Below are 26,845 nucleotides of genomic sequence, written 5' to 3' on the forward strand. Positions count from 1 at the left end.
AGGCGTGTGCTTTTGAACCAGAAACAGCGGCAGAAGCGCCTGACCTGGGCGACAGAGAAGCAGCACTGGACTGTTGCTCAGTGGTCCAAAGTACTTTTTTCGGATGAAAGCAAATTTTGCATGTCATTCGGAAATCAAGGTGCCAGAGTCTGGAGGAAGACTGGGGAGAAGGAAATGCCAAAATGCCTGAAGTCCAGTGTCGAGTACCCACAGTCAGTGATGGTCTGGGGTGCCATGTCAGCTGCTGGTGTTGGTCCACTGTGTTTTATCAAGGGCAGGGTCAATGCAGCTAGCTATCAGGAGATTTTGGAGCACTTCATGCTTCCATCTGCTGAAAAGCTTTATGGAGATGAAGATTTCGTTTCTCAGCACGACCTGGCACCTGCTCACAGTGCCAAAACCACTGGTAAATGGTTTACTGACCATGGTATTACTGTGCTCAATTGGCCTGCCAACTCTCCTGACCTGAACCCCATAGAGAATCTGTGGGATATTGTGAAGAGAAAGTTTTAACCAATTAAGCAGAAGCAAAATCTAAAAGTTTTTAAAATAATGAGAAACAAGTTCTTCTATCACACTGTAATGCCCCTTGAAACAAAATTTGTTGTATGTGTAGTATCCCCTTTCTTTGTTATTGCACATATTAATTCAGCTGTTAACACACTGTGACATACTTGGAGCTCCACCAAATCAAACATATCAAAGTGAAGACATACCAAACAACTAGGGGGAAGTCTTGGCCTAGTGGTTAGAGAGTTTGATTCGACTGAGGTGCCCTTGAGTAAGGCACCGAACCCCCAACTGCTCCCCGGGCGCCACAGTATAAATGGCTGCCCACTGCTCCGGGTGTGTGTTCACGGTCTGTGTCTATAACATGTACTGTCTCTATAACATGTACGTGTGTGCACTTTGGATGGGTTAAATGCAGAGCACAAATTCTGAGTATGGGTCACCACACTTGGCTGTATGTCACGTCACTCAAAGGTCCTGCCAATAGATCTGCTTGAACTGTAGAATTTTTTATTTTTTTTTTACAGTCTTGTTGCATTCATGCAAAATTAAAGTGATCTGCTGGGAAATATGTAGATGCAAGGTGTGGAGTGGCATTTAATTCAAATCTGCTAGAATGAGTAGAGTCACTCAGTAGGGGCTAGTAGCTATAGTAAAATTTTTATTATTTGAAGCAATAGCAAATTTTTGTAATAGTGCATTAGTCCAAAATGTCAAACACTGCATATGTTTCTTGTAGTTAAAATTAGTTCAAATTAATATTAATACAAAATAAAAATTAAAAAAAAAGACAATTTAAAAATTATAGCACATAAATAAAAATAGTGCATATAATGCAGAAATATTCCATTTAAAACCATAGCTAATTTGTTTTAGCATAACTACTGTATGTAATGCTTATTTTATGTTACATAATAGTTTATCTAAATAAAATACAATAAAAAGCATCATGCCTCATAGTAGTGGTACAGTATGCAGTTATTATCCATAACCATAAGCACAATGGTAATGAGAAAAACTTCAAAGTAACATAAACTCTTTTAAATATCAAATATATCTGAACATTAAACATTAATAGATGTTTCCCTTCACTCAAAAACACATAAAGTAGCATTTCATTTCAATATTTACTCTCCATATCCAGCCATATGCAAAGCATGCTGGGAACTAACAATCACTGCCAAAATAAAACTGCAAAATTGAGCTAATTCTCAATTTTCTTCTTTCCTTATTTTTTTTTTCAATTGAATCAGTTTCTCAATTCAAACCTAAGAACTGCTTAGTTGTCCTTAAAAAATATGAGGAAAACATAATCGCTTGGTTTTATTAGTGAAAAGTTCTCAGTATTTTCTATACAACACTAAAGCACAATTTCTTTAAGAAAATATACACTTTAAGAAATGTATTTTTAATTATCACCTTAATTTTTTAAATTGCAATTATAAGACCCATGGTTCATTTTTTTTTTACAGTGTAATAAAAATATACTTCATATACTGTATATTTATACATAAATGGTGTTACTGTTTCTCAAAATTCATTGCAATGGAAGAAATATTTTTTTGTATCAAGCTCAAACTTCCTATACATATAAAAAGAACATTTGAAATGACATTAGTAGGAATACCAGTGTACACAATACACATCAGTATGAATACAGAATGCAAAAATACACCAATTGAAATGCATAATGTGCATAAAATAGAAATCAAATACAATATGCACCAACAGTGGATACAGTAAGCTTTAAAAAATGTCATGCATTAACTGTCACAAATTTTTATGACATATTGTGAGATTTATGACACTGAAAAATCAAAACGGATAACAGACGATTAGGCCCAAAAGTCAAAATGTTATAATTTAATGCATTTTTTTCTACTACATATTTTATTTATTTATTTTAATCATAACAATTTGAGTAAAAAGTTGAACAAAAGACATGGATAACTAAGTATTTTTATCATAATGAAAGTTTGAGCTGACATGAACAAAACTTGTTGGTTTTGAGAACAATCCAAAGAGCATCTATTGCTTCAATGGTAGCAAGAAAATCTGTCACTAATTTGCATACATTACTGCATAATTTGAATTAATGTATACATTACATACTGTATACTATTGCACAGAATTCATTAAGTACTATTTCATCGTGAATATGGCAATGTAAAGTGGCTGCTGTACTGTATGTAAGGGATAATGTACAGTTTATTTTGCGATGGACCAGCTGAATGTACTGTACATTATTCAGATGGCAGAGTAAATTAGAGCGAGAACACTTAAATTCAGTTCAGGTTTAGTGTTTCATGATCTTTATCTTGTTGATAGTTCATGGATCAATAGTAGCTCATTATCAGTCAGCTCATGGGCTTTGAACTAGACCACACCACCCTATTAAACACCTGTCCAGATATGACATTAAACACATGTCATATAATAAAGGAAATTTTATATTATTTTATTTAAATCAGTATCAATAATGACAACATCATTTTTTTCTCACATTAGTGTAATGAGAATTGAGGCCACCATGGCCATAAAATAAAAGTCACAGTGCACAAAAAAATGTTTTCTTGGTTTAGAATATAATTTATTATTTCTTTGCTTTGGGTAAAACATTACCAGACACGTTCCGTTTTCGTGAGATTCATCCTATTATATCTAATACTATGGCATTTCTTCATTTCAAGTGTGCTTTTATAGTTTCTGCGCCACTGTAAAGGGTTAAAACATATTTGGCCAGACGTCAAATGCTCTCTGATTCCGCACAGGGATCAGATGAGAGAGCTGCACGTTTCTCTGAGTCTCCGGGTCCATGTTGGTTGATCTGCTCTGCTGGGTCATTTCAGGCCACGTCTGTCCGATCACAGAAGCAAACGCTGGTATTACAGGGATATCTAATAAAGGACTTACACACATACTGTGCTGCAGCTTCGAGGTGAGTCATTATTTCCTGTGTTTTACGTCTGTGTGAAGTAAAACGGCAGTGTTTTGCTGTAAAATGTATCCGTGTTAAACATCGAGAGCCAAGTGCAACTCTGTATCGCTCCGACACATAGCTGCTGTTTCTAAACTACGTGAAATGTCATAAAGCTGGTCTATCGTTTCACATTTGTTTTCAAGCGGATGTGGGTTTTGGCACTTTTAGCGTCTTTCGGTAAAACAATTAAAGAGTCGCGAGGGCATTTTTCAACATCACCTTAGCCTACAGTTACCCCGAAGCAAAAATATCTCTTGTTGACATTCTTGTGAATGTTATCTGTAATGTCATTAAAACAACATCCTTCATGTAATGCTAAGTGCAGTGTTGTTGTTGTTGTTGTTGTTGTTGCATTGCTGCTGAAGTTATGGTTGCACGTAAGCGATCACGGTTCGTGCATGCGTGTACCCTTTTAGAAACTTCAGTCAGACGTAACAATAAACTTTTATGACATCCGACCGTTTTTTGCTCTTAATATGTTAGTTAGCCAGTGTTATTTGATTGGCTCACGGGCAAAGCCCATTTCAACATTTTTTGAACATCCGACCGTTTTTTGCTCTTAATATGTTAGTTAGCCAGTGTTATTTTATCTCACCACCAAACAAAAACCAACTTTACCAACCAACAAAAAAAACAAAATAACAACAACATTTTTTGAAGAAATCATTATTTAACAGAACGTTAGTATATTAGCCAAAGACTGCAAAGATTGCAACATTTGCCTTATCGCCTGGTTATGTCTGTAGCGGTATCCTGTCTCATCTCAACCTAGCACCAAGTCGGCGTTAGCAAAAATGTTGCTATTGCAAGTTCATTTCTGTACATTTATTGAACCAGCATATCAAATTCCACGTGCAGGACTGGTAAAACTCACTACGAAACTATCAAGCTGTTAAAAATAATTACGCGGAAGGTACCTGTGCATCCCGGCAAACGTATCTGTCAGAGCGGGTGTTTTCGGCGGCTAACATCTGACCCCAGATCATGTCAACATGCTTATATTTCTACAACAAAAATCAGTAGACTGGTGCAGAAGTTGTGAACTATCGTTAGCCTTTTATTAGCCTAATTGTTAATAGGCCCTTATACTGTATTTTTTTCACGAGGCTTAAGTAACGTTCGTGTTTTTTGACAACAACCTGTCAGATCTAACTGTTTAACTTTTTTTTGCAACTATTAAGAACGCCGGCTCGCAATTGCAGGTTCGCTGCTTAGAGCACCACATGTAAAATGCAAAATGTATACTGTTATACATGAAATACCCAGATGTCCTAACCGCAGTCGTTCTCAATTCCAGTCCTGGGTTACCACTGCTTTGCATATTAACCGCAGTCGTTCTCAATTCCAGTCCTCTTTTACCACATCTTTTAATATTCTCTAAAACTCTCATAAAACTCAAAATCAATAAAAACCAACAAAACCCAACCCAAGTGAATCCATAAGAAAAATAAACATATTAAAAACACAAATATTTAAAAACCAATAAACACTTTTCTCTCACTTCCGTTATCTGTCGTACGCAGAAGTCGTTCCGGCGGATGACGCAACACGTATGCGCAGTGAACGCGCCTCTGAGATATGCTAGTCTCGCGAGTTTGTTTATAGGAGCAAACGAAGCAAAGTTTCTTTACTTTAGCAAAGGAAAACCAGTCTCCTCTTGGTTTATATCGAAATTCTCCTACATTTTTATTTGCAAATCCTCGGTTTGTAGTTCTAATTCATGCCCGGTGTTTTGTTTTGTTCTCTCTCCACGTTTGTCACTAATCACGCAACGCCAGCGTCTTACGTCATCTGCCTGAAACGGTCTCAGCATATGATAGATAATGGAAGTGAGAAAAAAAGTGTTTATTATGTTTGAAATATGGATTTTTTTTTGACAAATGCATGAATTCACTACAGGAGGCCTTAATTCACCCCCTGGAGTCGTGTGAGGCACGTTTATTATAATTGCGCACGCTTTATTTGATGACTTGTGGACTTTTCAACTGCAACACCCGCTGACCGTAATGATAGAGCTTGAAATAGCCAGGACAATCTGTAATATACTGACTGCGACTGGGTTCGTCTGAAAGAAGAAAGTTATATACACCTAGGATGCCTCGAGGGTGAGTAAAAGACAGTCTAATTTTCATTTTTGGGTGAACTAACTCTTTAAAGGGATAGTTCACCCAAAAATGAAAATTCTGTCATTAATTACTCAACCTCAAGTCGTTCCAAACACATAAGATCTTTGTTCATCTTTGGAACACAAGTTAAGATATTTTTTGATGAAATCCAAGAGCTTTCTCACCCTGCGTAGACAGCAAGGTAACTACCACATTCAAGGCCCAGAATGGTACCAAGAACATAAACAAAATAGTCCATGTGACATCAGTGGTTCAATTGTAATTTTATGAAGCTATGATAATACTTTTATGTGCAAAAAAAAAAAAAAAAGCCGACTTTATTCAAAATTTTTCTCCCCCAAGTTACCATCTACCACCATTATCGGAAGCACCACAACACATGCACGTGGTTTTCTCTGCTTCGTCAGCAGCCTCACGTGCATGCGTCGTGTTACTCTTGATAACGGCTGTAGATGGAAAGCTCTCGGATTTCATCCAAAATATCTTAATTTGAGTTACGAAGCTGAATGAAAGTTAATGAAGGGCTTGGAACAACATGAGGGTGAGTAATTAATGACAGAATCTTAATTTTTGGTGAACTATCCCTTTAAGCCATGCTCCGACTACAAGAGTTTTAAAATCCTGACAGACTATGAAATCTGGTTGCAGCACATACATAAGAAGAATCTTCACAGATTTTCTTCCCTCAAATCTTAAACATGCACACACTACAAGATTTGAAAATTGTGGCGCATCACTCACTACAAGATATTACGATTATTATCATGCCATTATTATCAAGGGAGCACCTCACATGATCTCATGCAGCATATCGTCATTGCTGTTTTGTCAACTAATGTTTACAAATGTTAACTAGCATGCTAGCGATTTCACCCAAGCGCTTCTCTTTGTCCTTATGGTTGTGGTACATTGTCTACATATTCTACAGACAGTTGTGCTATTGCCATGTACTGCGCTCATCTGTCCACACTCATCAAAATCGAATGCGATTAATATGCGATTTATGAACACGATATTGCCTAATTGTCAGTGAACTACGGCTCTGTGTAGTGAATGCCACTCAATCTGAAAGCAGCCTACCAAGAGGCGTTTCAAAGATGGCTGCAAAGTGAAATGACTTGTCTTAGGCTGCGTTTACACTTGGCATTAACATGCGACCTGTATCCGAATGTTGTCCACATACACATTGAAAAGACAAGTGTAAACGCACTTGTGATCGGAAAGTTATCTGATCAGCCTGTCCTGGTCCAGAGGTAGTCGAGGACTCATTGTGATCGGATCTCAGTGTAATGTAAACTCAAAACACAAACCGAGCCATCATTCCAACACTCAAATCACAAAAAAACAAAAAACGATTCCCCCTCTCTCACGAACTGTCAGAAAAAAAGATGGAAAACACCCGTGTGTAGACTAGTGAGACTCCTACACTTATCTTTGATTTGTAAAATGTCCCATGACTGAAAATGCTTTTCAAAAGAAAACCCACCACTTCAGGTTGACTTTGCAGACTTATTTAAATATTGCACGGGAAAGACAGATCTGATCGGTTATCCAGATAGAAAAGTCAGTTCATGTTGCCAAGTGTGCGCCGTGTTCTGATTGACTGATGATCTGATCTGCTTGCTCGGATCACGGTGATCGCATGTTAATGCCAAGTGTAAACGCAGCCTTATAGGGGCTTTGCAAAGGATAAATGGATTTCCAGTGCATACAGTAACTCTACTACTAGATATATTTATGGAGATGAGAAAAAATAAAGAATAAAAAAACCTGTACATTTATGATCAGCTGTTCGTCCATCTTGGCTGAGCTTTTAATCTCTATTTGAGTGCGCTTGTCACGCGTCTAGATTTAAAATAACTAAGTTGAGCGTGCAAAAAACACATCATGAAGAGCCTATGAATTTCATACATGCTCGTTCGGTGTGCGCAAGAACGTTTGCTCCCACTGACGATCCCTCATGTGCTGCAGGATATGGTAATTACACGGTACAAAGACCGGGTATGTCTGTGTGTGCAATTACACTTTTTTTTTTTTTTTTTATTTATAAGTACAGTTAACCTCATCAACAAAAATAAATCGCAATCTATACCCCAACACCTAAATCAAAAACACAAATAACACAATTACACTTTTTTTTGTATTTCCTACAGATTTTTCTGTAACGAGCAGATCCATTAAAAATGACCCAAAAAACTAAATGAATATTTGATTATTAAAGTGTTAATTTTTTCATAAAAATGTTATATTTCTGATGCATTTCAAATGGTGTAGTAGAGGAATTGTGTGGTAAATGGATTAAAAAGTATTTCATATCCCCATTAAAAACCGAATAATCTGCATCAAAATGAATTTTAATAAATAATATTATTGTTAAGTCACACATATTATTTGTTGTTTGTCACATGTAGTAGACCATTTTTGTACCGTGGGTAATGTTTGTGCCGAGGATTTCCACCCAGCTACTGTACCACCGCAAGTATATTTCAAATCCATGGGAAGCACTGGTATCCAAAACAACAACAACAACAAAAAAACTATTCAAATTTCAGTGTGCCCATTAAACTGGAAGTGATTGGAACATGATGTTTCTTCCAAAAGTTATAACGTTATTACACAAAAATATATAATGCAAAAATAACTATTAAGATGATATCTAGGCTAGATGCTGTTTGCTGAATTAAGTTAAGCAGCATGTTAAGTTCATATGACTACAGAGTACATACTACCGATTAAAATGTGTATCACTGAATACAGCACACTGTTTCAACATAGTATAAAATACATAAAAAAGTAGGCATTATACATAAAGTATACAATATACAGTACTGGTCGGTATGCAGAAAGCAGTATGCTAGTATTCTATTCTAAACATAAGAAATACCCAAATCTACTGTAATGAATGCAGTCATTCAATAAGGTGTGTGTCAGAGCAGGCGATGCTGTGTAAGGTTTTTTTTTTTTTTTTTTTTTTGTTGTTGTTGTGTGTGTGTGTGTGTTTAATTAAATAAGTGATGCCTGGGCAAAGTTGCAGTCAGTGAGGTGACACTGAAATCTTGGCAGGGGATGTTGAAATATGGATACTATTAGGCCTAGTTTCACAGACAGGGTTTAGATTAATCCAGGGCTAAGCCATAGTTCAATTAGGACATTCAAGTAGCTTTTATAAACGTGCCTCAGAAAGAAACACTACTGTGTGTGCATCCTGAGACGAATCAATGAAGACACTTACATATTTTAAGATCTATCAGTGCAAGTTTCTTTCAGATAAAACCGCTCAGATATGCATTTTTAGTCTGGTACTAGTCTTAAGCCTGGTCTGTGAAACCAGGGCTTAGTGTTGCTCTTGACTCTCTGTAGATGAGATTTTCTCTGCAGCTGGAAGGTTATTTCAGGTCAGCTCAGCTGTGTGCCATGAATAAAGTTCAATCCATTTAAAAGCCTGGGCAAAGTTGCAGTCAGTGAGGTGACACTGAAATCTTGGTAATGAAGTGCGTTTCATGTCAATTTCCCATTTAACTGCAACATTTTGTTAATGTAATTGCATTGGAGAAGGGGCTCTAAAGATGATGCTGTCTATCAGTGGCCTGTACTGACTTCAGGAATATAAACCCCCCTCACAGCTTTGTAGGGTGTCCCTGCTTTCCCGGTCCCAGAGCGTTCTGTTTTTAATAGGTAGATTCTAATAGAACTTGTGTAAAAATGTCTTAATTAAATGAACCATAGTCATAAAGCATAATAAAAATAAAAAGAAAAAAACAAAAAAATAATAAAAATAAAATAAATAAAACACTAAAAATAGAAACATTTAATTTGTTTACCTACATGTCTGTGTGACCAATGACATCAGAGAACTGTGAACATGCAAATCTCTTTTTTTTTAATAGTAATACATTTTTAGAATCTGATTATGTAATCCTGATTTCATGTAATCAGTTACTACCCAGCACTGGAAGTATGCGACCCAACAGGTATCAGGCCAAGGGGGACCACACTTCTTCTGACTCACTCTCACCATGCTTGCCACAGCCCTGACAGGATGTATAACGATTAGAGACAGTATAATCATCTTTACACTTTTTTGCAAGCCTGTTGCTCAATAGGTTTTACCAACCGTGTAAACGTGTCTGACATTAAAAGAGGGTCAGTCTTTATTGGGTGTAATGGTTTCTTAGTTTTGTTTATGGTATGTTATGGTTATTCATATAGGTTGTGGGCTATTTATATATAAAAAAAGAAAGCTGAAAAGTAATATCAGAAAACATATAGATACAGTATCTCTATACAAACACCATTTATGAATCATTTTGTGTTCCATTCTCTTCTATTAAATTCATGTGAACAGATTATGGTCAATACGCAAGCTGCATATTGTCAATTTCAAGTGTGGTGACTTTGGCAGTTTAGCAGCATCCTGAGCCATGCAGATAGAATCAGATGTCAAAAAAACAAATTACAGATTTGGGTTACTTGTTGCTTGTGCTTAGTGGACCATCGCATACTGTAATCACTGTTTGTCTTTCCACAAAAATTAAACACACCAAAAAAAACAAAACAAAACAACATATCTTAACAAATACACCCAAAAACACGCAGATCTTCCACTGCCTTTTTTTTAATCCTCTTTCTTGTGCCATTCAGAATTTTTCATGAACGTGTCACATTTTCATGTCTTTCAAAGGAGCTTAGCCATTCCTTAATCTCTTCTTGAGGTTGCCCACATAGTAATTACAGCATTTGTTTTTGCTATCAAATTCCAATAGTACTATATCTGTGGTATGTTTGGAATAGCGTGCTTACATACTACTCGTACTGTTTTGCAGTGTGTGTACAGTAAGCAGATTTTCCGTGTGAATTGAATACCCTGATGACCAAATAGAATTGCCAAAATGTGGAGTACACACCCAGAGTACACTGCATTGCATTGTGGGACACACAGTTCCACACAAAGTGTCCAACACTTGGCAGTGTGAAGGATGTATTTTAGTTACACATTTTGTAACATCTACTCATTGGACCTACACGAAATTGAATATGAATGCAAAAAATCATTAGACAGACATTGATAAATAGTGAGGTGTTGCAACATGTAGTGTACTATAGTGTACAATTTATTTATTAAAATATTAATGAAAAAAAATTCCAACTGTGTGGACCACAGTCCATACCATTTATTAAAAGTACAGTTATATGCAGTAAACAGTATTTTTACCTTCATTCTAGTGATAATTAATTCAAGTTATTCTAAATGAAAGAGGATTTGTCCATAAGTAATTTGCATCAAATTTAAAAAACATACCCAAATAAAGACTCCCTGTACAACTTCACCATTTTCTCCACTCTTGCTCTAACCTGAGTGGAAAACTCAGCAAGATATTTGAGTAAATCAAGTGTGATTCTCAGATCCGGTTAACACAATAAATAGGCTACATTTCATATTGTTATTAGAGATGCACCAATCGATCGGCCAGGGATCGTAATCGGATGATTTTCTGCATGATCGTTCACTCTTGCATCTTTCTGATTTACATTTATGTCACAGGCGTGCTTGCAGTCGCATGCAAACATGTCACTGGCGTGGACGTTTTTTAAGAAGAAAGACACTAAGTTTGCTATTTGTAAAACTTGTAAGGCTAAAATATCTACTACTACTAATAAATAATCTGTGGGGGAACGACCTGCCATTTAATGTTTAAGTAGCATTTTGCCTATACATATATTATTTCTTTGTAATTTTTACAAGGCTGTGGCCTAATGGTAGAGAGTTGGACTTGTAACCTGAAGGTTGCAGGTTCGAGTCTCGGTGCTGGCAGGAGTTGTAGGTGGGAGGGAGTGTGAATGAACAGCGCTCTCTTCCACCCTCAATACCCATGACTGAAGTGCCCTTGAGCAAGGCACTGAACCCCCAGTTGCTCCCCGGGAGCTGGATATAGCCGCCCACTGCTCCGGGTGTGTGTTCACTTCTCACTGCTGTGTGTGTGCAGAGCGCCAATTCAGAGTATGGGTTACCATACTTGGCAAATGTCATGACTTAGAAACTTACTTAGATATTGTGGATCTGTAAAGTTGGAAATGACTTGTTTGTTATGTGTGTGGTGTTGTGTTTTTGTGTGTTGAAGCTGCCATGAAAATGTAACTACCTGTAAAGGATTAATAAAGTATCTGCTAGGGCTGGAACGATATGGACAAAATTTCATATCTCGATTTTCATGCCAGATATCTCGATATCGATACAATACGGCCGCCCCCGGTTGTTCGTTGTTTTTTTGTGTATACACATACAGAATCTGAATTAAAAATGTGTTTGATTTAAGCCTATATTTCAAAATTTTTGTGTCAGAAAATGTATTGTTTTTAAGCCTTTCGCACGTACGATCACACAGGTGTAATCAGTGTAGGCTGGTCCCTGGAGCGTACGATCAAGTGCATCACATGATCAACTGCTAAATTCAAATGTTGAATTTAGCCAGAGACAGGCGCGCTCAGAGCTGTCATATATCACAACTTTTCAGTGTTTTTCAACCACATACTGTTTATTTTAGGTTTCAAACATATAAATTCACATAAGTACTAAAAAAACAATACATTTAGAGTTTGTAAAATACACACTGATGTCTATGGAAGAGGTAATAATAATCCTTACATCATAATTCGACACGTTTTGTTCATATCAGATACACATTGTGTAAGTAACTTCAATGTTTACTCTATTCTATTCCCAGTTCACCATCCACTTACTTTTATGTATTTCGGGAGAAGTGGATGAATTCACGTGTTGTAAACATAGAGGTTGTAAATCCAACAGATCCGATTCTCTGAACTGCGTCTGCGGCACAAACTAACACGGCGGGCGCCCATCGCGCATACAGCTCAACTAACGCGATCGTTATAAAGGTGTTTAAACAACAATATACTTCCACTTGCATGTATTTGACAATCGGAATATCAGATATTTCATGCCATAGCTAAAACATGTGAATATTCTGAATAAAAAAGGAAAAGAAAATGACATAAAAGCAGATCATCATTCATTCAGCGCTGTTGCTGCTGCGGTGTGTCACGTGACAAGCAATGACGCGTCACCGTAGAAACGCCGCCCCCCCTCTCACAATATAGTTCCCACGTCCCTAGTAGTGTGTGCGCGCGCTGCTTTAGCGGTGCATTTAAGGGCACTCGTAAAACTGATGTTTGTTGTGACTGCCAGAGTTGTATGCAGGGCGAGTGCGGAGAGGGGAATCTCTATATCGTTGCGCTATTTGTAAAACTTGTAAGGCTAAAATATCTACTACTACTAATAACAATATAGGTAGGCCTTGACTGCATTTAATCTACTACTACTAATAACAATATAGGTAGGCCTTGACTGCATTTACAGATGTCAGAGCTCTCCTCTTTTGTCTGCTTCAGCTCAACCCCAGGTCACAATTATTCATACAATATAATAGAAATAACCATTTATTTCCACAAAGTCAGTGTGCTTGTATTTATGATGCTGTACAGAGTGCCAACCTTTTACGAACTCTAATTACATGGTTGTATTCATGTATGGTTGTATTTATGATTTATGTGTTCTTACCTTAACCTCCCTTGTTCCTAAAATCATGTCTGGCATTTTTATTTTGCTGACCTTGAGTTTCAGTGACTGTAAATCAATAATTCTTCAAATTCCTCTGGATTTCTGCATTCTAATAGATAAGTCGTATTCAGTTGGCAGAGATTGTTTTCTGTTTCATAAAGGAATGGATTTAACTGCAGAATGGATTTAATCTTATTAGGAAACCATTTTGGTGGCCTTTCTTTTATGTCTTGTTCAATTCAGCGCTGTTTAAAAGGCCTTTGAAAGGTTCTCTGTAAGATTCAGTTTTTGAAAGTGAAAGCATTCTAATTCCATAACAAAATACAAAATTAAAATCTAAAAGAATATCACAACAAAAACACAAACCAAAACAAAATAAATACACCCACCTCACCAAACAAACATCAGTGTTTCGTTCCTGATTTTTGAACGAATCAATTAAGTGAATGATGCAAATTATTTACTATGGTGCACCACATCTTTAAATTGTCATGGCTAAATAATTGTGTGTAGACTAGGGGCACCCAAACCCAGAAGCTATGAGTCCAGAAGCTGCTTAACATAATTACTGTTAATGTACATAGTGACTTCAACCATGGCTAAATAATTGTGTGTAGACTAGGGGTAGGTGATCTGAGGATTTTATATTTTGATAAAGCTTGATCTACTTTTCAAGTGAATCGTAGAGATTGTGATCTTATCTCCTCAAAATAGTTAAAACTACAGCAATGGCTGCCTATTAGATGACTATGCAACATTAAAGATCCAGCAGTATATTTAACAGTGGACCTGATGAGTTTGGAGATCACCTTGCAAGAGGTCAGACACCATCCCTTCATACAGAATGCAGATCCAGATCCTCAGATTCCCAGCTCCATGTTGGTGCTGCTTCTCTTCAGTTCAGGGCATGGGGTACTTTTATCCATGTTTGCACCAAAACCATCTGGGTGTAACATTAAAGATCCAGCAGTATATTTAACAGTGGGCATGGGGTACTTTTATCCATGTTTGCACCAAAACCATCTGGGTGTTTTTTTTTTTTTTTTCTGACCGTAGAAGCCAGTCACATTTGAAGTTCCAGTCGTGTCTGACAACTGAATGTAGTTTGTTTTTGGATGAACGAAAATGATTTTTCTTGATACCCTGCTGAATAACATGCTGTGATGTAGTGGCGGTTTGATTATTATTTTTTTTTTTTTAGGCTTTCTGACCCCAAGACTCAACTAATCTATGCATTTCTTCAGCTGTGGTTCTTGGAGAGTCTTTGGCCACTCAAACTCTCCTCCTCACTGTGCATTAGGACGATATAGACCAGGCAGATTTGTAACATCTTTAGTTGATTGGAACTTCTTAATTATTGCCCTTATGGTGGAATGGGGATTTTCAATGCTTTAGCTATTGTCTTACATCCAAATCACAACAATCTAATCACAAAAATCATAACCATAACATCAGAACTATACTCCTTGTTATGTACACATAATGAAGGATACATAAGGGAATTTGGCCTTTATGCTCCCCATATTTATAATCTTGTGGAACAGTCATGGCTTGAGAGTTTCATGCTCCTAGTCACCCTGGTGTGTTAAAAAAATGTAAATATGAATTAGACCTGGGCGATAAAACTGACCGATATTTATCATGGTAAACCATCATCGATAACGATAGAAAACATGTTTGATATATCGCATGATAGTTTCATGCTTTTTTCATTTAATGGTGCTTGTTATGAGTGACAAGCAGACAGTCGACAGAACACACAAACACATGCTGAAATGAGTGCTGTGCCTGTCTGCGATGATTAGACTTTTAAAAAAAAGCTATATAATATTAGCACGAGATGCGGTGATGATGTACGTGTCATCGTTGCATTTGAACGTTTTTTTGGTTAGTGGTTAGGTTAAAACCGAAACCAGTACCTTGTCCAAATACCCACATGTGCGGTCTTTGCACTTGACCACTTCACTACTTGTATGACATATTTCCTGTATTTGGCCCAAGTGTTCAAGTGAGGAGGAAGACCACAAGTGTGTGTACATCTTTTCATTACCTGATGGGACACATTTAAAGTGTTGTAAAAACACAAGTTTTCATTTTTATTTTCAATATTTTGCATTTTAAAATCAACTTATAAATGTCTGTTCAGTAGTCCCCATAACAGATGACCCTATTTCGTTTCTGGTGCTTCTAATTAAGTGATAAAAAGCAGTTGCAAATGTTGTATACAATAAATATACTCACATCTTCACCAATAAAACGTGTAGCACATTGTTTTACTACTAAATTATATGTAATATCTAATTATTCTTAATAATTAACTTTCATTGGAAAGGTTTCTATGACTTGGCAATTTACAAAATTATATTTGATTTATAAAAATTAGTTTAGACTTTTTTTTTTTTTTTTTTTTTTTTATAGACAGCCGTTATTTCATTGCACTGAATAAACAGTTTAATGAGATGCAATATTTTGCTCTTTGTGCCCTCCTGTGGCCTCAGGAGACAGGCCAAATGTTTCTTAAACACTTATTTAAGCTGCATATAAAGTATAAGAAGGAGATATTTACATTTTATTTTGTTATTTTGTTTTATTAGTTATTTTGTTTAAGACTAAATAAGTTGTTGTTTGTATTGATAAATTGGGTAAATTAAAAATACAGTGGTTAAATTTAAACCTTTTTCTACTGCTCTGTTTAAAAAAAGGTCCTATATCTATATCGAACAATGTGAAACATTATATCATGATACATTTTTTAGCTATATCGCCCAGTCCTCATATGAATGCCGATATACTTCAGAGATATTTTATTCATTATAAAATAATAATTTTGGCAAACATGCATTGGAGAAAAAAACATTTATTTCATAATGTGAGTTTCCCCCCACTTTCAATTGTTTTACTTCAGTGAAATGTCAGAATATTTTGAATGAAATATCAAAAAGATAAATTATGCAGACTTTTCACAGCTGCCTTTGCTCGTATTTACCAAGGAAGCTAATATTAGTGGAGGACACTGTAAATGTCTCTTGGCATCTGCCGTGTTTATTGAACCATTCTGATAAGAGTAAATCGAGAGCCAGCGAGAACCTCACTTAATTGGCTACAAGAAGGTAGACCAGCCTTCCCCTCATGCTTGCAAAACTCAGTGAGTGAGAGAATCGTGCCAAAACTGCAAGCACAGCTGAAAGAAAGACGGAACTGTACATATCAGGTTATTTCTGGAACATTTTGCCTTATGTACAAAAGTCATTTACAGAGGGTTCTACATGCTCAAGCAATTTTGCTGTTCTTTAAGCTGTTGTTTTCCCTTGCAAATTGCTGTTTACAGGCTTGCAATGCTTTTGGCCATTTTTGGAAACACAATGAAAACACAATTTTTTTTATGCTTAAAACACGATTTACACCTTTACGAAGCTTCTCAATTTAATTTATTATTACAATCTTATGTACACGTCTACAGATGTTACCCTGCACATGCAAACCTTTTTGGCAACATTTTACCTTTATAGACATCTATTTCACCAATGGGGACTTCCAAAGAAATGGGTCCAGTTATGCATTGGGAAATCAAATTTGCTGAATTCAAACTGGCCTTCTTCCACTTCCACACCCTCAAACCAGAGCTTGCAGAATCCACATATCAGAACTTTTTTTTGGTCTGGAAGTGCCCAAAGTTATTATGGCAACAGTGTGGATACACTAGATGTTCACCACCAGACTATCTGTACAAACAGATAACATTTCATCACTTGAACAGTGGAGAGTTAGTGAAAAAATATCAGATTTGAAAACCACATCGGAATTGGGTGTAGTGTGCACAAGGCCTAAGGCATTGAGCGCTCATGTTTCTAAGGCCAGAAGGTTTTTTCCTTGTCGTTGTCAGATAAGACATAGGCAAATTGGCATCAGTCTAACAGTCTCTTCCCCTGCTCATTTATTCATTCATTGTCTTATCTCTATTCTTTCTCTTTCTTACGTCATCAGCCTTTCCTGCGGTAATGTATCTGCACCTTTGACTGGCCTGCAAGTTCTATATGTCTATCATTCTTCTATCATTTTAATTGGCTGGGCCGTTAATAATTATGCAACACTGGAAAAAAGCAGATTTATGCCAGCCTTGAAAACAGTTTTTAGATAAGACCTCAGAGCTAAAGCATCTCCTCATTTCTTAACATCTTATGCAACCTCTGTGCGGAGATAAGTATAATTTTTTTTATAATTTATAATATTTGAAAGTAGGTTTTTGTTATGCCAGTTTTCATAAGGTGGACAGGGCGAGTGTATAAAGTATTTGGTGTTTATTTAGCCTCTAATTGATATCCTGTTATAAAGCTGTACACTAGATGAGGTAAAATAAAACATGCATACGAGTCGATATTCAACTGATTTGTGCTTATTTGTGTAAGAGCAACTTCTGATGAAATAAAATACATTTTCTGATGAATAAAAAAATTAATTCCCAAAGTACAACTATCATTGCAATTAAAATTGAGCAAAATATTTTGTTTTTTTGTTTGTATAGCACTTTAACCAGTATACAGTAAGATGAAAATATGACAAAAATGTGTAACTTTCCACTGACTGAAACTAGACTAAAATGCTCAGACATTTAGTCGACTAAAACTTGACTAAAACTAAAACAGGACAAGTTGACTAAAAATGATTAAAAACTAAAAGTTACATTTGAAACAGGTCTAAGACTAAATTAAAAATAGCTGACAAAATGAATACTAGTGTTATCTCCTCTTCTGAAGAGTGCAGTGCAGGTAATAAGAATGTGGCCATTTGAAAGCAGCTGCCTGTAAATCAGAAACTGTAGCACACGGCTCCCAAACAGAGTCACTCAGTGCTGCAGATACTCTAGAATATATCTAGACTTTTCTACTGATAAAAGTCTGGTAAAGGGATGGTTTTCTGTCAATGTTTTTATAGTGCTTAATACAGTACATATTGTTTAAAAGCAGCTTCACTGTATTAAACAGGAAAGCAGAATCAATGATGCCAACTACAGAAATGAGACAAATCCAAATTCTGCTGTAAAGCAGCTGTGGCAAGACAATAGTGGATTTATTCAGCTCCATTAAGTTCAATAAACATAAAAAAGTTCATTAATTATGAAATAAGTGTTCAATTCAGCTATAAGCAGCTGCACTGAAGACAGAAATGTTGTTATTCTACGTGCACCGATAAAGATTTAATTGATTTCAAAACTTTAAAGGATTGTTTAAGTTTTCTGTGGTTGACTTCAAAAAAAACTCAGATTTGGACTTTCTAATCATCAAAGTACACTTGTTTCTTACAGTTCTAAATGCAGTCCAATCAGCAGAAGAGTCGGAAAATCTGGCTTGTGCCCACATTTTATTTCTCAAATGATTAGCTCTGATAGGCTGTCTGAAAACCAATGATTGTCCTTACCACTGATCCTAAACTTTTTGATTGGTACATATTTATTTACAATGGAAATAAAATTTGAATGAAAAAAATCCCATGCCATTTCAGCATCCGAAAACAAAAAGACACCCTGCTGAGTTCACTATGATACAGATCATGCAGAAAAGCTTGTTGTTCAAAACTTTTGAAATGTCTTTTTTAGGATCATGCGTGGTTTTTACCTTAGGGATTTTTGTATTTCTTACACAGCGACTGCACAATGGTCACTGACATCATTACAAAATACGACTGGTTGAGGTATATTTATGAACTGAGTTTGTTACTAGATGAGATCTAGGAGAGTAGATTTTATTTCTGCTTTGGGATTTATTCTTGTCGGTTCATTAAAAAGTTGCACTAAATTTAAGTCATTACATAAGTCTTTAAAACAATCAGAGTTCCCAGACAGCCAGTCCCAATTCATATCACCCATAAGAATAAATTCAGAGTCATTAATTTTATGTAATATTTCGGATATAGATTGGAAAGCATCCTTTGAAGCAGATGGAGGTCTATAGCACACAACTACTGTAATATCAGCGTCTTTTTGTTAAATCTTGAGGTTGGCCTTTGTGATTTTGCATTAGATTAGTTTGCATCATATATCACAGATAGTAGTTTTTCTTTGGCCTTTGTGATATTGCATTAGATTAGTTTGCATCATATATCACAGATAGTAGTTTTTCTGTGGAAATTGGTGAATTTTCATCAAAGTCAGTTCCCATCACTAGTGGGGTACCCCAGATTTCAGATCTTCTCCATTCCTTTTCTCCTGTGATAATGCTTATATCCTCCTCCCAGTTGTTATTGATTGTTCCAAAATTTTGATTAAAATCTAAAGGTGACAGGGCTTTTTCACTTCTTGGTCCTAATCTCTAGAACTCTTTACCTTTTATATATATATATTAATTTTTTTTTATTTTTTTTTTTATTTATTTTTTTTTTGACAAAGTTTTGTCAACCAAGGTTTTTACCCCCGGCGAAAACGAGACTATGACGATGTGATATTAAGGTCATTAAATGATAACTGAGACTAAATGAACATGCAATATCATTGATGAAAAAAAGACAAGACTAAAATGCAGTTAAAACAACAAAAACTTTACCAAAACCGGTCCCACTTTATATTAAGTGACCTTAACTACTATGTACTTGCATCAAAAAGTAAGTACAATGTACATATTGTATTGCAAAACACTTTTGCTGCTATTGAGGTACACGGTAAGGTTAGGGACAGGTTTGGTGGTATGGGTAGGTTTAAGGGTGGGTTAGGGTGTAAGGGATGGGTCAACAGTGTAATTATAAATGTAATTACAGAAATGAATAACAGATGAAATTACATGCAGGTATTGGCATACAATTACAATATAAAAACATGTATACACAAAAAGTGCAATGTACCAAATTATTAATTTAAATGTAAGTCACAGTAGTAAAGGCCACTTAATATAACGAGGGGGACCCCCAAAACTTTTTATTTTTGTTGAAAAAAGTGGAGCAAAACCATTTCAAACTGCTGTACAAGACTCTATTATGCGAGTGTTCATGTTTGCAGTTGCCAGATATCAAGAGCTCAAATCCCCCAATCAGAACTTTTCTGTTAAACGGATACATATGTTACTCTGCCCGGCTTTTTGCTTTATGCAAACTGGCAACCATTCACACACACTCTCTCTGCGGAAGCAACGTGATCTGAAAACACCGACATATAGTAGGAGTTTAGCAATCTCCATTTGAGGTAATCTGCTTAAAGGAAAGTGTCATTCAGCCAGATAATTTATAATATTTGAAAGTAGGTTTTTGTTATGTGCCCAGTTTTCCTAAGGTAGACAGGCAGTTTAAAAGAAGCATTGGTTTTATTTAAGCCTCTATTGATATCCTGATTATAAATCCTTTACACTAGATTGAGGTAACAATAAACATGCATACTAGTGATATTCAAAACTGATTTGTGCTTATTGGTTTAAGAGCAACTTCTGATGAAATAAAATACATTTTTCTGATAATAAAAAATAAATTTCCCAAATGACAACTATCTTGCAATTAAAATTGAGCAAAATATATTTGTTTTTTGTTGTGTATAGCACTTTTACCCAGTATATAGGTAAGACGAAAATATGACAAAAATGTGTAACTTTTCCACTGACTGAAAACTAGACTATCAAAATGCTCAGACATTTAGTCGACTAAAACTTGACTAAAAAGCTAAAACAGGACAAGTTGACTAAATATGGATTTAAAACCTAAAAGTTACATTTGAAACAGGTCTAAGACTAAATTAAAAATAGCTGACCAAAATGAATACTAGTGTTATCTCCTCTTCTGGAAGAGTGCAGTGCAGGTAATAAGAATGTGGCCATTTGAAGAGCAGCTGCCTGTAAATCAGAAACTGTAGCACCACGGCTCCCAAACAGAGTCACTCAGTGCTGCAGATACCTAGAATATATCTAGACTTTTCTACTGATAAAAGTCTGGTAAAGGGATGATTTTCTGTCAAGGTTTTATAGTGCTTAATACAGTACATATTTTTTAAAAGCAGCTTCACTGTATTAAACCGGGAAAGCAGAATCAATGATGCCAACTACAGAAATGAGACAAATCCAAATTTCTGCTGTAAAGCAGCTGTGGCAAGACAATAGTGGATTTATTCAGCTCCATTAAGTTCAATAAACATAAAAAAGTTCATTAATTATGAAATAAGTTCAATTCAGCTATAAGCAGCTGCACTGAAGACAGTAATGTTGTTATTCTGCTCGGGTCCGTTCAATTGTTGAACTTTTCAAGTGTTGATTTTGCAAAATTCATCAGAAAGCATAAGATGCTGCAAAGCAGGGTAATAAAAATGATGTTCAGTGTAATGTAGTAAGTCCCAGTAGTGCTGTAAACAGCAGCTGAAGAGGAAAGCTTTCAGTGTAGTCAATCTCTAAAGCCTTACAGCCAAACATCTTCACTATTTCTCACTGATACCAGTAAATAGTACTGTTTCACAGAACATGTATTTTAAGAGCTGATTTTATGATGAAATAACATCATGGTACTGAATGATAGACATATTCAAACACTAAGCTTTTAACATTATAATGTAATGTGCTTACACAAATACCATGACAGTATCTAACAATATCTAACAGTCATTTGTGCAGTGTAAGCCTTGTTTCTGCTATTAGGTTTTTGATTATACTATAGTGGCCAAGGAGCAGTTGGGAGAGTTGCTTAAATGAGGTCCAAATGATTGACTGAAGTATGGCAGCATGGGAAATTTTTCATAACTACTTGATGTCCCAGTTTGCAGCTGTGCACACCAACTGTAAACCTACTTGCAAATAACACACACATTCACAAACACTGCATACAGATGCTGCACTTCAGAACATTGGCCAGAACTGGGATCGATTTTACATACTGTATATAAGAAGCAAATGTTCCCTTTCGAGGGAACTCGAACTGTGTCCTCTATTGGTCGATATGGGAAATGACTTAAGCGTGACCGGTGTCTGAGGCACATGTCTAAACACGACAATAACATTGGCTGGTGACAGCCTATGACGTCTCTACTGCCGTGACCATAGTATAAAAGGACGCTGGGAGAATACGTCATCCTCTTCTTCGTCTTCACTGCCGTTTGTTTATGCAAGCAGCTAAGCATGACTAGGAGTGCAGGAGTGCATCATCAGAGGCTTTGCTCTTATAACAGGTTTCACACAACCCATGTGCTGTGTATGGGTGAGAAGAATGCACATTCAGCTCTCAAGTGAGTTGAATGTGCTCATTGCACTCACTGCACTTATTTCTTTGTGGATAGGTGTGAATTTAGGGCTGTGACGGACGCAGATTTTTTATTTTTATTTTTTTTACCAATATTGCGATTTAATATGCGATTTATTTTTTTAATGCTATTTATGTATTTTTAAATTTCAACAAAGACAAGCTAAAAAATCATTGTATAATATGACCAACACAATATTAAACAGATTAAACAGACATGTTCATTTCCGTAGGCCAGGCCTACAATGAAATTATGTAATGCATAAATTGATATTAATGGTATTTTTATTAAACAACTACAATCACAGTAGTATATTGACTGGTTTGTTGAAGTTCCAACCTTGAAAGCATGTAATAATTATGACAACATAAAGCACTGACAAATAAGCCTGGTGTACACATTAATATACAAATCACACAAACTAAAGTAGATTGCAGAAATATAAAAACAAATCTGCTGCTTTACCACACTACTTTAGGTAATTCAAAGTCACTGTGGAGATGACTGCTTCACCATTTACAGAGACTGTAGACAGCGTTTGCATTAGTGTGTTCACCTCATGTGTGAGTTGAACAAGCTCATAGCGATGCATTCGCAGCAGCGTTTTCTGTTTTCACTTGATTTCTGAGGGAATCTAGTGCTTGAACGAAGCGTGCTGTGTGTTGTGGTCCCGCGAGTTTTTAGAATTTTTTTTTTTGTAGCCATCTGATAATAAAGGCTTTTTAATCTGAAAGAGTGCCATGGTCATCATAAAGTTTTATTTGTCTGTGTTTTTGTTTTGGTCTGTGTGATTCTGCCCACTGCCAGTTTACCCAATAGGATTTTGAATGAAAAACATAGCATATTGCAGCCATTGTAGCAGCAATCGAACTTAGATCGCAAATTCTACCTGACCTAAAAAGTCTTGGCATCCATCTAAAAAAGCTCTGTGATAAGAGGATTATTAAACAAGGATAATGTTTGTTTGCTGTAATCCTCATTGGCTAACTGTCTGAGGAGGAGGGGATGGCAGAAACAACACTCTCCAATATTTTGAATTTAGACTGCAGTTCCCATTTCAACTGCTAGCTGTCAATATTACATACTGCATCTAAATTAAAATGTATTGAACTGCCATCATAAGGAACATTGGCAGGTCACAGTCAGTTAAATGCAAACGTGAATGTATGTTTTTGATTGTGTATAGCTTTGTCAAGACCCTGAAAACAGTGCAGTGAAAAAAGATGTGAAAGACAATGCTGTTGTTTGCAGTGGTGATTGTTTGAGCCGGTTGGAGAGAATGGACTGTTTGTTTTCACTCTGACTGGGATTCCAGCACTATGGGCCACATCAAGCGAATTAGATTTGAAGGGAATCTGAACAATCAAATTGTGCTCCATAATCCAGGGGAAAACTGAGCAGAAAAATGAGTTTTTGTCTCTGAACTTGTGTAATTTAAATATGATGTTTGATCGTTTTCTTGGATTTGTTTCCTGGAAGCTCAAACAATAAAAATCCCAATCAAAATAGACCAAATAAAAGCCAACATCACAGTCTACCCAACGGTCTAGTTACAGCCCAGTATAGACCCCTATAATCGCCTACGTCACTGTGACGTCACCGCTCTAGCTGGAGGCAAAACATAAGGAAGAGCTCATAGCAGGCGCGCTAAAAGTTGAGGTTTTTACTTTAAAAATGTCGTCTCTTGTTGTGTTTTTGGCTGCCAGAAATAGAAGGAACAGAACTTTTGGTCAAAACTAAAGTTTTCACCGGATCCCGGCCGACATTCCTTCACAGAAATCAAGAAGACAATTGTGGTTGAATGCAATACGGCGTACAGACTAGACAGAGACGATCATAAATAATAATGCTCGTGTTTGCAGTGCACACTTCATATTAGGTCAAATAATCTATGCATATGTACTGGTGTGTTGGTTTTATCTAGTACAAATCAGCAAGTTTATGTTTTATAGGTGAAAAAGTCGCCAACCTTCAGCGCACTAGCTAGCTTAAATGTTAAACAAACATACAGCGATAGATGTGTGTGCCATCCTTTGAATGGTCTTTAAAATAATCCACATTGCTAATCATAGTTAGCCCAGCGATAGGTTACATTAGACAATAAGCCTTGACAAAATTCCCCAAACCACCCGAAAGTAATTCATATGTTGTCTAGAAAAATATCCAAAACCTGGTTAAAATGTTTCCAATGAGAACAAGATACAAGAACTACACCAGGCTTAGCTAAAAATAAATAAATAAAATTAGGCTACTGTAATGTTATCCACTCGTCATTATATTTTTGGTCAGATAACCAGTTTGGTCAGTGAACTGAGTGATCAACTGAATTAATTGATAAATGTATGCTAACGCCCACTTTTTTTTATTATTCTTTTTTTTTTTGTCACGGTCCCGCAGAGTCAGTGACTGTACATATTCGGACAGTTCCGAACCTTCTTCTGCGTCCACGTTTAATAAATCCCTCCTAAAACGTGCTAGTTTACGTTGTCAACATTCCGTCCGCGCCTCTTTTTTGCCTCCAGCTAAGCCCCGCCCACACCGGAGACGTTGCAATGTTTACAAACTTTTATGGGGTCTATAGGAAAGTGCTTCTAAATGCATACAGGTTTAAGAAGGCCAAGTTGCTTATAGAGACATCTGCATTGAGAGCGTTTGCCCTCATTTGGCTGAATTTGAACTGAGATTGATTGTAAATGCTAATATGAGCAGGAGCACATTTATATATTTATCAGCTCCATTCACGTTCCTTGCACTGTTGTTTGGGCATTGTTTCACTGACAATAGCTCTTAATGCAAGTGAACACAGAAACTGCACACACTGTAATACCCGATAAGTTCAGAATACTCATTTTTTGTGGACCTCAAAAAATGTAATTAAGCAACTCAATTTTTTTTTAGTTAACACTAACCATAAATAACAATTAAGTCAAACTAAAAAGCTTAAATTTGTGTTTGCTTAATGTTTTAGTGCAGGTAGGGATGGGCGATATATCGCATATGATTGTCACGCGCATTTCGTCAGTAAAGCCGGCTCCCTGATTACCGCTAAATCGCCATCACCTGCTTTCAAATGGAGCGGCATTTAATATACAGAGCCAAAGATCACTGACAAGCTACGCAATATCGCGTTCATTATCGCAGATGAATCGCCTTCGATAATGAACACGATATTGCGTAGCTTGCCAGTGAACTACGGCTCTGGCTCTGTTTGAAAGCAGGTGATGCCGATTTAGCGTTATTTTTTTTTTATCATACATGCCATCATTATTAAACACAAATAATAAATCAAAAAAAATTAATAACTCAAAAAAAGCACTTATGCATAAAAAACACACACGACTGTGGCTAAACAATTGAGGATTTTTTTGAGCTTTTTTTAAACCGTGTGAACTGTGTATTTCTGAATGTCAAGCACTGGAAGATCATCTCATCACAACTGCAGTGCTTGCAGGACTTGTAGTGGTTTCATTGTCCATGATAACAAAATCAGCATCACATTCAATTCTTTCAGTTATACATTGCACACCCAATTCCTCCTGAAATAAGCACAGTGTAGAATTTTAACTTCAGAGACTAAAAGTAGACATTTATATTTACTGCCAATAGAGTGGGGGGACTATAACGTCAGAACCCGGAAGAGTAATTCGCCGTGGGTTCCTTGGGATTTTCATGTGGGGTTTTATAATGTTGTTTTTTTTTTTTTTTTTTTTTTTTTTTAATTAAAATAAAGCCTGTGGTAAACATAACTTGAGGATATTTTCACTTTTTTTTACAAAACGAAAAACACACACATACACACCAAAAACAAAAATTTAAAAACATATATTAAAATTTTAAAAAACATATTTTTAAAAAAAATATATAAAAAAATTATAAGTATCTTAAAGTTATGTTTACCACAGGCTTTATTTTATTCATAAATTGAAAAACCCCATTAAAAAAAAACAAAAAAAAACAGATTTATTAATGCACTTAATACTTACATTTTCATTCATAGGACATCTCAAAGGAACCTGCAGGGAATTACACTTAGTTCTCCTCATACACTGTTCCCCCACTCTATTTCAGATCTATTAATGCACTTAATATTTACATTTCATGTCTGGAAGAATAGTTCTCCTCATACACTGGGAGAGCATGAAGGGCTCGTTTCATATTGACATCATGTAAACGAAAAAAGTAAACATGTTAAACAAGCAGGCCAACTTTATTTTATATACAATGAAGACAGTGATGGAGGTAGTTAGTGTTTGTGAATTTGCACTCACCTGAAGATCAGACATTTAGAATGTCATGCAACATCTGTGAAATCTTGCTGGTGTGTGCCACTTTCTCTGATATGGTGAAACTCAGCACAAACCTGGAAAACCACAAACACACACAAGTAAGTGTATAACCAACAATGGATGTAGAAAAGAGAAAGCCAAGTCTGTGTCCTGTTGTGAGGACACATCACA

General features: G+C 36.1%; 1 protein-coding gene across 5 annotated transcripts in view; it reads left to right on the forward strand.

Moving 5' to 3' along the window:
• The first annotated feature begins 3,266 nt into the window (after nucleotides 1–3,266).
• The window catches only part of thrb (thyroid hormone receptor beta), a 122,403-nt gene continuing 98,824 nt past the window's right edge, over nucleotides 3,267–26,845 (forward strand). For 4 of the 5 annotated variants that reach the window (XM_042776062.1, XM_042776060.1, XM_042776067.1 and 1 more), the window contains exon 1: nucleotides 3,267–3,448. The gene's annotated coding sequence lies outside the window, so the exon portion shown is untranslated. The remainder of the gene's footprint in view (nucleotides 3,449–26,845) is intronic. The other variant, XM_042776064.1, reaches the window with a different exon arrangement.

Source organism: Cyprinus carpio, chromosome A19, assembly GCF_018340385.1.
Source record: "Cyprinus carpio isolate SPL01 chromosome A19, ASM1834038v1, whole genome shotgun sequence".
NCBI lineage: Eukaryota > Metazoa > Chordata > Actinopteri > Cypriniformes > Cyprinidae > Cyprinus > Cyprinus carpio.